The 11,273-nt window shown below is 57.9% G+C and overlaps 1 protein-coding gene across 3 annotated transcripts in view; it reads right to left on the bottom strand.

Moving 5' to 3' along the window:
* SH3BP2 (SH3 domain binding protein 2) overlaps positions 1-6,569 on the bottom strand; it is a 44,172-nt gene extending 37,603 nt beyond the window's left edge. Inside the window, exon 1 of one of the 3 annotated variants that reach the window (XM_014589508.2) lies at positions 6,457-6,569. The gene's annotated coding sequence lies outside the window, so the exon portion shown is untranslated. Of the gene's footprint in view, positions 1-159; positions 249-4,460; positions 4,634-6,456 lie in introns of those variants that run through there. The other 2 variants (XM_006152921.3, XM_006152920.3) reach the window with 2 other exon arrangements.
* Between the last annotated feature and the right edge of the window lie 4,704 nt (positions 6,570-11,273).

The following is an 11,273-nucleotide window of genomic DNA, read 5'->3' as shown; positions in this document are numbered from 1 at the left end:
AACCCCCCACCCCACACGAAGGGGCAGGGATGCAGCCACTATTTCCTTTGCTCTGCTATGGCCAGCCCTCACACCCCACCCAGCTAGCTGTTCACCTGCCTGCCAGGGCACCAGGTGCCCAGTCATCAGGGGACTGAGGGGCCAGCGCCAGCCACTTACCCCTCTGGAAAAGGCTTCCCTTTCTGGCCTCAGCAAGTAGGAGAGGAAACAGCTGGTCCCAGGCAGGGAGGTTTTCCAAGCGCAGATGACTGCTGTGTATGGCCAGCCCTCACACCCCACCCAGCTAGCTGTTCACCTGCCTGCCAGGGCACCAGGTGCCCAGTCATCAGGGGACTGAGGGGCCAGCGCCAGCCACTTACCCCTCTGGAAAAGGCTTCCCTTTCTGGCCTCAGCAAGTAGGAGAGGAAACAGCTGGTCCCAGGCAGGGAGGTTTTCCAAGCGCAGATGACTGCTGTGTTTCCTGGTGAGCCCCACCGCTCTCCTAATGGCTGCAAATCTGACCTTTTGCTGGGACCTCTTCAGGTACCGGCTCTTCGAGACACCAAGCTTAGGCTCCCTTTGAGGCAGGCAGCTCACGGGAGGTCACGCCAGCCCCAATCTTGGCTCTGACACATCTTTAGAAGGGAGAGGCCACAGAGAAAGGAAATGCTTCAGTTTAGGGCCGGGTTCCACAGACACCTCAGCACCTGGGCAGTTCGTTTCCTCACCAGGCCTGAGTCTCCCTGGTACCACGGCTGGGGCCACTGCAATCAGGCCTGGGAGCGGCTGGTTCTTGCTGTCAGGTGGCGAGCGGTGGTGGCTGTCGAGGCTACAGCAGCCTGTGGTAGAGGGTGGGGGTGGCGGGGCTGTGATGGAAACATGGAGTTTCGGGTGCTGCTGCAGCAGAACCTATTATCTGACTGGAAACTCCGCCAACCCAGTTGGCGGCAACTTCCAGGATGACAGAGTGCATTTGTCTCCGATGCTCAGTGCAGAGTTAAACACAGGTTCAACAAACCAACTTCAAAGACCTTGGCAGAGCTCAGCGCCAGTGCCCATCCGCTGGGAGAGCAGGTCTCCAGGGACTTCCTGGCTCGAGACTGACAGGCTGGGAGCGCTCAGAGCCTCCCTCACCCGCTCTAGGCCAGGTCCACGTAGGCACTACGAGGCTCAGGCACTCAGACATGGCCCCAGACTTCATGAGCTCTTGGCTGGGAGAGAGGGAGCAGGCAGACAGGCCAGCGTGCATGGTGACCAGCTACTAGGCTGGGGCTCAGAGGAGGTGCCAGCCTTGAGGCAGGGTGGGGTGGGGTGGCCAGGGAGGGTTCCCAGAGTAACGAACAGGACAGACACTTAAGGACTTTCATAAAAGTGATTTCTGAGGGGGACCGGCAGTTAGCGTAATGGCTATGTGGCTGGACTCCCATGTAATCGATTACGATTCGAGACCCGGACCCGGTGGCTTAAACTCACGCCGGGCACATGTGCATGCATGCCCAAGATCCTAAGAGGAGAATGGAGGAGAAGGGATTGCGGCGTGGCCATCCCCCCGGGGGGTGATTTCTTGCTTTCTCTTGCTTTCTGTCTCTGTCTTTCTGGTGAGGGGAGCCCCCACCGCCCAAAAAAAAAAAAAAAAAAAAAAAAAAAAAAAAGATTTCTGAGGAACGGGAGCGGCAAGGTGGGCAGACAGGCTGAGTTATTTGTGCCAGCAGGGCCCACCCTCCAGCCTGCAGGCCTGTCTTCCACTCTTTCAGCCCATGCCTCACCTGGGATCTGACATGGGCACTCAGCGTGTGTGGAAGGCAGAGCTTTTGGAGCGGATCAGCACTGCCACAGAGGCAGAGGCTAGGGTGAAGGTGGCAAAGGCAGCCGCCCAACCAAGGCCCCAAGTGAACAGTGGGCAGTGTCCCCCGCCCCAAGGCTGTGGGGCATAACCAAGACACACTTTCAGGATTCCAAGCCCACCCCAGCCCCTGACCTCTTCTCCCCTTGTCTATGGGCAGCCAGCAGTGAGGGCTGGGGTCTTGGTGGACTCCCACACCTGCCTCAGGACACCTAGCAGGGCTGCAGGGGCGGCTCAGGCTATGGGGACACATGGCCTTTGATACCACAGAGTGGCATCCCTAGATTACAACACCCCTCTGCAGAGGATGGAGGAACACCCCCAAATTAAGCTGCTCATCCATACAAGGTCAAGGGCAGAAAGGCACCAGCCTGGGATGGAGCTGTGACTTTGACGGGGCCCCTCCTATTTAATTTTCCTGATGATCCTTGAGTTAGTCCTGTTGTAACCTCATTTCACAAAGATGGAGCTCGAACCTGAGACACAGGCTATTCCGAAGGCATAGAACGCGGCACTCCTCCAGTCCCAGGGAGAAGCTCTGTGCCACTTCCCATAGTGCCCCTGAAAAGCCCCTGGGAAGCCTTCCCCAGCTGCCTCAGCCCCTCCATAGGGGAGCCCATCCTGTCACGGCATGCACACTGCCGTCTCAGCACTGTCACCCGCCAGCCTGACAAACCCTGGGGCAGGGACCTGGCCTCCCTCTGCAGGCTCGAGCAGGCAGGCACCCGCACCCCACCCAGCTGCCTGGAGCAGGCATGCTTGGCACAGGGCTGCCCCACCCCAGGCTCAGCGGGTATACAATAAACATCTGATTCACAAGGAAGCATAGGGAACTTCTCGGAATCAGGGCCTGGCCACAGAGGTTGGGGGTGCGGACACCATGAGGGTGCCCTGCCAACCTTTCAGGACCCTGCTGACCTCCTCAGGCCATTGCTCCAGGTGGCGAAACCCACACCCTTTCAGAAGGACAGTTGGCGAGGATCAGGTATGATGGGATCTGCCAGCTCACGTGGGCTGCAGGTCAGTCACCTCTGGGTCCCGGGGCCAGTGGTTCCAGCTTGGTCTGTGACCCGGGACAGGAGGTAGGGCAGGCAGGGTTGACCACTCTGGTGGCCTTGGAGCTAAGACTTCAGAAGTTCCAGGGAGAAAGAAAAAACGTAGGGTGTTAGCCAATGGCACAGTGATTAAGGCAGGCAGATCCCACATGACCAACTGAGCAGTTCAAGTCCCAGACCCAGCAGCTAGAGAAACACTCCCCTCACGTGGCACGTGTGCATAAACAAAAGCACGAGCGGAGAATGGAGAAGGGGTTGTGGTGTGGCCATTGATTTCTCTCTTTCTATCTCCCTCTCTCTCTTTCTCTGGAGAGTGCATACATCCTATAGCAAAAACTAAAAAAAGAAAGAGAAAGGAGAGAGAGAGAGAGAGAAAGGAGAAGTAGAAAAGTTGGGGGAGGGCAGCAGAGACACAGCCATCCTCTCCAGCATTTGGGCACCATGAGACCCCTCTCACCCCGAATCCCTGCTGACCCAAGTCAGACCCATTCCTGAGCCTGGGCTTACACTTCACTCCTATCACCCCTGGAGTTCAGGTGCAGCCAGGAGCTAGGCACTGGGCCCAAATCCAACAGTGTGGACCAGAGCCTGGGGCTTCTATCACCCCCACTTTACAGAATAGGAAACTGAGGGTCAGGAAGTGCAATTCACCTAGGAGTCTCCACTCCAGGCACGTGGCACGTGTGCATAAACAAAAGCACGAGCGGAGAATGGAGAAGGGGTTGTGGTGTGGCCATTGATTTCTCTCTTTCTATCTCCCTCTCTCTCTTTCTCTGGAGAGTGCATACATCCTATAGCAAAAACTAAAAAAAGAAAGAGAAAGGAGAGAGAGAGAGAGAGAAAGGAGAAGTAGAAAAGTTGGGGGAGGGCAGCAGAGACACAGCCATCCTCTCCAGCATTTGGGCACCATGAGACCCCTCTCACCCCGAATCCCTGCTGACCCAAGTCAGACCCATTCCTGAGCCTGGGCTTACACTTCACTCCTATCACCCCTGGAGTTCAGGTGCAGCCAGGAGCTAGGCACTGGGCCCAAATCCAACAGTGTGGACCAGAGCCTGGGGCTTCTATCACCCCCACTTTACAGAATAGGAAACTGAGGGTCAGGAAGTGCAATTCACCTAGGAGTCTCAGGGCTCCTGGCCCATGACTGCATTGCTCTCAGCACTGTCCTGCCTGCCCACCCTCCCCAGGCCCAGGGCTGGCGAGGAGGGCTCCAGAGCCCCTGGGAGGGGATCAGGCCGTGGGCCTGGAATGCCTCTCACCACCACCTCTGGAATGTAGACAGGCCACACATGGAACTGCCTGTAGTCTTCGGGTGCCCAGATATGGCCCATGGAGAAATCCAAAGACTTTCTGGGAAGAAGCCACCTACCTGGGGGGTGGATTTCAGGGTCCGGAGGGCCCTCTCTCCCTGTCTTCTAGGCCCCTCCTGGCACACACGCTCACTGTGGTCAGAGGAGTCTGCCACCCTCCCCACTGCCAGCTTCGCCTCCGTCTACCCCTGTGGTCATGGCTAGCCTCCCAGCCCAGAGCCCGCTCCTCCAGACTGCAAACCCTGCGCTGCTGGCCCACATGCGGCCTACCTTCATAAGCTAGCCCACCCTTGTCCTCTTCTCCTGGTCAGTGTGAGGTCGCCAGGGCCTGCCATAGTCACTGCCTCCTGGTGTCTCCACAATGGAGCTTTGAGGACAGAACTCAGGAAGACCCAGGTGGCTCCCCAACACTGGCCACTCGTGATGGACTCAGGCCTTTGCCCACAAGACCAATGTGGGCAGGAACCCAGGAGCCTGCCCTTTGCCCCAAGCTTCTCCAGGCCTGGCCCTGCCCCCATCCCAAACCCAAGCAGAGGTGGCCCAGCTGTCCCTACTGTCCAGCCAGGACATGCAGCACCAAGGGCCAGATAAAGCACCCTCAAGGCTCATGACCACTGAATATCATCCATGTGCTGCCACCAGCCCCTTACATACTCATAACCACCAAGAGGTAGGACGTGACCGACTACCCCCATTATACAGTTGAGGAAACGGAGGCTCAACCTGTGAAGCTCCCTGGCCAAGATCACATAGCTGGTCTGCAGCGGCAGCTGGCTTCAAACCAAGACCCCAGCCTGAGGCCTTGCTCTTCCTCCTAGCGCCTCTGGGACCAAGGCCGGCCACGTTATCTCTCGGCTTCCCATCTGTAGGCTTACATGAGTGCGTGCATCCATGTGGGGGTAGGGAGTGCTGAGGGCTGACTCAGCACCCTGCTTCCTCCATCCATGCGAACAGGAAGGGCCAAGGCAGGCCCGGAACACGCCTTCCCTCCCTCTGTCTTTCTCCAGCGGGCCTCGAAGGTGGGCGCTTTCCTGACCCTATAGGCCTGGGGGATTCTCTGAAAGGGCCAGGTGCCCTGTCAGAGCCCCTCCTGCCAGGTGGCCCTGGACTGGGCTGTCTGTCCTCTGCTTCTCCCTTCATGAGGGGGCAACATGAGTCACAGAGCCGGAATACAGGGAGCTAGGCGGGAGGCAGGGAGACTCTGGTCGGAGTCCTCACGCTCTCAGAGCCCGCTTTCAGGAACCCCATCCTGTCCCGAGTGGGGCACGAAAGTGTGGTGGCCAGCCCCCTCCTCCGGTCCTGCAGAGCCTGCACGTGAGGGCAGGGGCTCACCCAGGGCACACACAGGCAGTGCTGGACTGACCAGAGCCTAAAGCTCGGCTCCCAGTTCAGGATGTAGCCCCCGGCCTTGCCCAAAGACTGCTGTGAAAAAAAACTCACACACGCCATCAGTGTTATGGCAGGTAATGCTCCCTGGGCCCCTGCACGCTGGGGGCTGGCCACGTCCATCCCTGCACGACCACAAGTGTGTGTCCACACGGCCACCCAGAGTCCCACATAGAGCACTTGCTACAGGCCAGGGACTTCTGACCCGGACTTCATTTGGTTGTCTGACCAGGAGGCCTGTTTGTCACCAGTGTCAACAGATGAGCAAACTGAGGCAGAGAGGGGACAGGAGGCCCTCGGGGTCATCCACGGTGGCAGAGAGCGAGCTCCAGGTCACACACCAGCAACAGGACTCAGGCCCTCTCAACACCCACGGAGGGCCTGAACAAGGCCCCCGAGCAGCTGGAAAGCACTGGGCTGCTAGGAGGGGCTGGGCTGCGGCCAACTCTCCTGTCCTCTCTGAGACTCACCGTTCCCCAGACTCCCCAATGCCACGGGGCCATCAGTCACTCACACTTCAGTGTGAATCAGCACCAACAGGCTGAGGGAAGGAACGTTTGAATTATGGAGGTGCAAGCAAATGACCTGCCTCGGCTTGCGGAGGCCCTGTCGGGTGGGTGCTGCGGGAGGGTTTTGCGCCGGTAACCAGACGCGTGGGAGGGACAACCGACAGACGCGACTCAGCGACCCCATTCCTAGGCCTCCGGGGTCGAACACCAACCCCCTTCAGCCCGCATGCAGTGCCCTCCATGCCCGCGTTGGCGCCACTGGCGCTGCACCCTGGGGCTGACAGCGCCCACCTGCCCGAGGGCGAGGAAACAGTCCGGGGACTCGACCTCGATCGCGCCCCGCCCGTCCGCGTCCAGCCGCAGAGCCTTACCCGCCGAGCTCTGCTCCTGGCCCGCGGGCCCCGCGTCCCGGCGGAGGCTCCGGTGTGAGCGGCCGGGCGCTGCAGCTCTCAGGGCCCACGGCCGGGCGCTCGGTCCAGTCCGGGACCGCCCGGCTCCGCCTCTGGCCGGCCCCGCCTCTCACCTGTCCCCGCCTCCCCGGGCCGCCCCTAGTCCCCGCGCGGCGCGGAGTTCCTTCCCCTCTCCACCCCGGGCTCGCAGTCCTCAGGGGTCAGAGATTGGCACGAGGCAAGTGCTGGGACCTCAGGGCAGGGAAAGCCCCTACCTTTCCCCACTCTTGTCCCTGGGAAGAGAAGGCAGACGTGACCCTTGTCCCTGGGAGAAGGCAGACGTGACCGCGGGCGTAACGGGGTCCCCTCCGGCCACACAGTAGGCGCTCAGCGCCCTGCGTGTTGCGTGAATTAGCAGTGTCTGTTTTCCTGCGTGCACTGTCTTCCGGCGAGCCCTGTGGGCCCTATGGAGGAGGTGCTGGCTGCCACCCAACGGTGACATTGATCCTAGAAGAGGAGGTGGCATCTGTCTCAGATGCCATCCCTGCCCCCTGGGGCTGACTCAGGTGGAGGAGCAGATCCAAGGCACCGGTCACTGTCCTGGCAGAGGAGGGCTGCTGGGAGTTTGTGAACAGCCTCTAAGGCACTTGTCTTTTCTTCTTTTCTTTTTCTTTTTTTCATTCTCTTTTCTTTTTTAGGCTATAGGGCATGTGGGCTCACCGAAAAAGTGAGAAGTCACCCCCCAGGGGGGTTGGCCACACCTCAATCCCTTCTCCTCCATTGTCCTCTTGGGATTTTGGACACATGCACGTGAGCCTGCATGATTTTTAAGCCGTTGGGTCCAGGACTGGAATTGTAGTTGGCCATGTGGGAGTCCAGCACCTTAACCACCATGTCACCTGCTGGCCCCGGGGCACTTTTCAGTCCTGTCCCTGCCTGTAGACTCCTGGACCCAGCTGCTGAGGTCTTGACTTTGCTCACCTTAGCCTAAGGTATCCGTGACACTCTGCCCGCCTACCACCCTGGGGGCACTTTGCCTCCTCTGGGAGAAGGGGGAGAGAGAAAGAGGCAGGTTCTGCAGGATTTTTTTTAAATTATTTAATTTTATTTGTTATCATTATTTTTTTAAAATAATTATTTTATTTAACTTTATTTATTTATTTATTTTAATTTGAACATAGAAAGTAAGAAAGCAAGCTGCCAGGTCTGAGATTTGAACCGCAGTCAGTCATGTGGGAGTCCAACACCCCTAACCACTATGTCACCTGCTGGCCCCCATTGTTTTTGTTTGTTTGTTTGTTTGTTTGTTTGTTTCTTTCAATTTGACCAGAGAAAGAGAAAGGGAACATGAGAAACCAAGTCACCAGGCCCGGGACTCAAACCGCGGTCAGCCATGTGGGAATCCAGCACCTTAACCACCACACCACCTGCTGGCCCCTGTAGGACTTCTTTGGGCCAGTCTGGGTACTGACCTACACTGCCCTAAGATCCTGCCCCTGAAGGTCAGGCTCAGCCCCTCTGTGCCATTGTTGCCACCACTAGCACCTCACATGGTTGCCTCATTCCCAGGACGGGATTCCATGCGGACCAGGCTCGATATTGGACTTTACTGGGACTGGGGCTCCTGACACATGAGGGTGTGGCTAACACACAGCTCCAGTGTCCAGTTTAACTTAAGTAAGTACCTGGCCTCACACTAGGGTCCTGGGGACCCTGAGATGATGCAGGAAGTCTCCATGCGTGTAGCTCATGGGGGAGGGCAGAAGGACACATGAGAAGACGCCATCAGGTCACAGTGAACTCCTGGACCCGTAGGGGAGCTGAGGAAGGGGTAGAGCAAAGACAGACATCAGTGGCCAAAGCCTGACTACAGGGTAGTGCGGTCAGGAGCTGGCTTCAGATGCCGAGCTCAGAGGTGAGAGACTGCAGACCAGGGTCAATGCAGATATTTTACACAGACCAGGCACCCCAGAAATGTGAATCTGCCTCAGTGTACAGGGCACCTCAGCCATACAGGAGAACGGGGTACAGCCTCCACCTTGGGGAGAATCCAACAACATATATTGCTCCCTTCCTCCCTCCCCAGCCTAACGCTGAGCTTTGTGGGGGTGGGAGTAACCCTGGTTTGGAGCCTCAGAGCAACTCCCAGCAGCCCATTTGAGCAAGGAGCTGCACAAGGCCATGACCAGGAGAGCCAGGCACCCAGGGGCTCCCCTGTAGCAGGCAAGACAGGCATAGGTGAGGAGGGCCGTGCTGAGGGTGTGCAGGGCAGGTGTAGTGGTGAAAGTGAGCAGAGGTGAGGCAAGGACCCCTGACTGGCTAGGGCGAGGGGGAGCAGGCCTCTGCAGAGCCGGTCCATGGTAAAGGCACGCTGACGACACCCAGTCACACTCACAAGATAATGGACAAAGCAGGGGGCTAATGCACTGCCCACACGTCCCTGGTGTGCCATGGGCCACGCTGCCCATTTGGGGGCTGCACCAGGGCCCAGAACGTCCAGAGGCGACTGCGTTCTGGGAGTAGAGGGGAGGATGCTACCAACGGGCACAGCTGTAGTCAGAATGGGGAAAGGATGAGCTGCCCTGACCACACCCAGTCACATGTCCAACGTCAGCCTCTTCACACGTGTCTTTCAACATCTTGGGACCTCATGCTCAGGCTAGGAACCTTGGAGTCCCTCCCAATGCCTCTCCTCTTGCTCGCTGTCCCAGCTGGTCTGGAAGTCTTGCTGGCTCTATCTGCAAAGTACATCTGGGATCCCACCCTGCTCGCCCCCTCCTGCCCATCCTCTCCCAGTACCTTGCTACTGCCCTCACCTGGCAGTGACTGTTGTCACACCAGAAGGATTCAGTCAGGTCATGTCACTTCTCCATTTGGAACCTCCTGTAGGTCCTGAGCAATGCCTTAACATCCTGGTGTGGCCACAGGCCTGCGTCACCCTGCTACTTCCTCTGAGCTCCTTCCCCTGTACCCACCATGCATTAGCCACCCTGGCTTTGCAGCTGCTCTTCGAACACCCCGAGCACATTATAGCCTCAGGACCTTTGCACGTGCTGTTCCCTCCACCTCATCCCGTCCCACTGATTTCTGCATGGGCTCAACCCCTCACTTCCCTCTGTCTGGTCTCTGCTTCATTACTGCCTTATTTGAAAGTCCTTTCTTCAAGACCGGCAGATGGTGTAATGGTTACATCACTGGACTCCCACGTAGTCGACCATGGTTCAAGTCCAAAACCCGGCATCTTAAAACTCACGCCAGGCACATGAGATCGGAGGAGAAGGGATTGCAGCATGGCCATCCCCCTGGAGAGTGATTTCGTGCTTTCTGTCTCTGTCTCTCTGGTGAGGGCATGCGCCCTATAACAAAAAAAAAAAAAAACTTAAAAAAAAGCGAGTCCTTTCTTCACTTCTCTTTTAAAGCTACTCACCCCCTCACGTTCTTCCTCCTCCACTGTCTTCCTCTGTATTTTTATTTGCTATGCAGGCCTCCTTTACAACGTCACTTCTCAGAGGCAGATCGCGCTTGCTCAGGTCACGGCTGCGTCATCGGGACTTCAACACCTTCCTGGGCTAGAGTAGCTGCTGCAGGAACAGTTGGTGAATGAACAAAGACCATGAAGGGTAACTCGAGGAGAGGGCAGTTGTAGACAAAACGGTCCAGTTGGGCCCCCACATCCAGAGGACCCTGACAGCATCAACCCTGCCCTCTCACCCTCCTCATTCCCAAGAGCGGCCTCACAGTCCTACCAAGCACCTACATACCAGGCTGCCTCTCCCCGCCAGGCCTGTTCCTGGGAGGCTCAAGACCACAGGCCGCTTCCCTGCTCAATTGAGGATAGTAGCAGCAGCTTTTCACCTACCCTCAACCCCCAGGAGAGGTTGTTTGGAACCTCCCTAGGCAGTCCCCTGGCCACAGAGCCCAGCACTGCAGGGAGGAGGGAGAAGGCTCTGGGGGAGGATGTGGCTCATGTCCTGATCCAGCTGGGAAGACGGGCCAGGCATCACGTGTAGGCATGGGGCTGGCTCCAAGGCAAAGCCCAGGACTGGGATCTCTTGCAGGAGACTGAGCTAACAGGATACAGTCTGGCAGAGAGAGCAGACTCGGCAGGAGTTGCTCCTCCAGGCTCCAGAGCATCCCCACACCCTAGGTCCATCCAACAGCAATCATGCTGGCCTGGCACTGGAGTGGGGAATAGTCCTCTATTGCTGGAATGAAGGGAAAAGCAGTAGAGTGGGAGACAACAGAGAGGGGACAGCCCAGGGTGGTTTGTGGGATACCTGTACGCTAGAGCTGGAGAATGTGGGGGGCCTGCTCAGATCTTGGCCAGACTCCAAACCAAAGTTCTCTAGGGCTGGGGCTCCTGACCCATGAGAGTGTGGCTAACACACAGCTCTAGCGTCCAGTTTAACTTAAGGAAGTACCTGGCCTCACGCTAGGGTCCTGGGGACCCTGAGATGATGCAGGAAGTCTCCATGGGGGGAGGGGGAAGAAGGACACATGAGTAGACACCATCATGTACCCCTGGGAGAGCTAGCTAAGTAGCTGCCCCAAGAATCCCCTCCAGACTCTTTGGTCCTGCCCAGGCAGCCAGGACATCTCAGGCCTCACCCACTGCACGGCACAGAACTCACCAGCCATACCCAGGCTGGGACTCCTGGGGGACAGGGCCCTGTTGGCTAGCTCTGGGTTGCCAGCGTTGTCCAGCACAGGGCACTGCTCAGACTGTCCTCCATGGGCAGCCCTGGACTTCTGCCCAGGCTGCCTGCTGTGGGCACCTGGAGGACAGAGCCCGTGTGTGA

The sequence above is a fragment of the Tupaia chinensis genome, unplaced genomic scaffold (assembly GCF_000334495.1).
Source record: "Tupaia chinensis unplaced genomic scaffold, TupChi_1.0 Scaffold000360_1, whole genome shotgun sequence".
In the NCBI taxonomy this organism is placed as follows: Eukaryota; Metazoa; Chordata; class Mammalia; order Scandentia; family Tupaiidae; genus Tupaia; species Tupaia belangeri.
The sequence above is the reverse complement of the archived record's forward strand: the minus strand, read 5'-3'. Positions and strand labels throughout refer to the sequence as shown.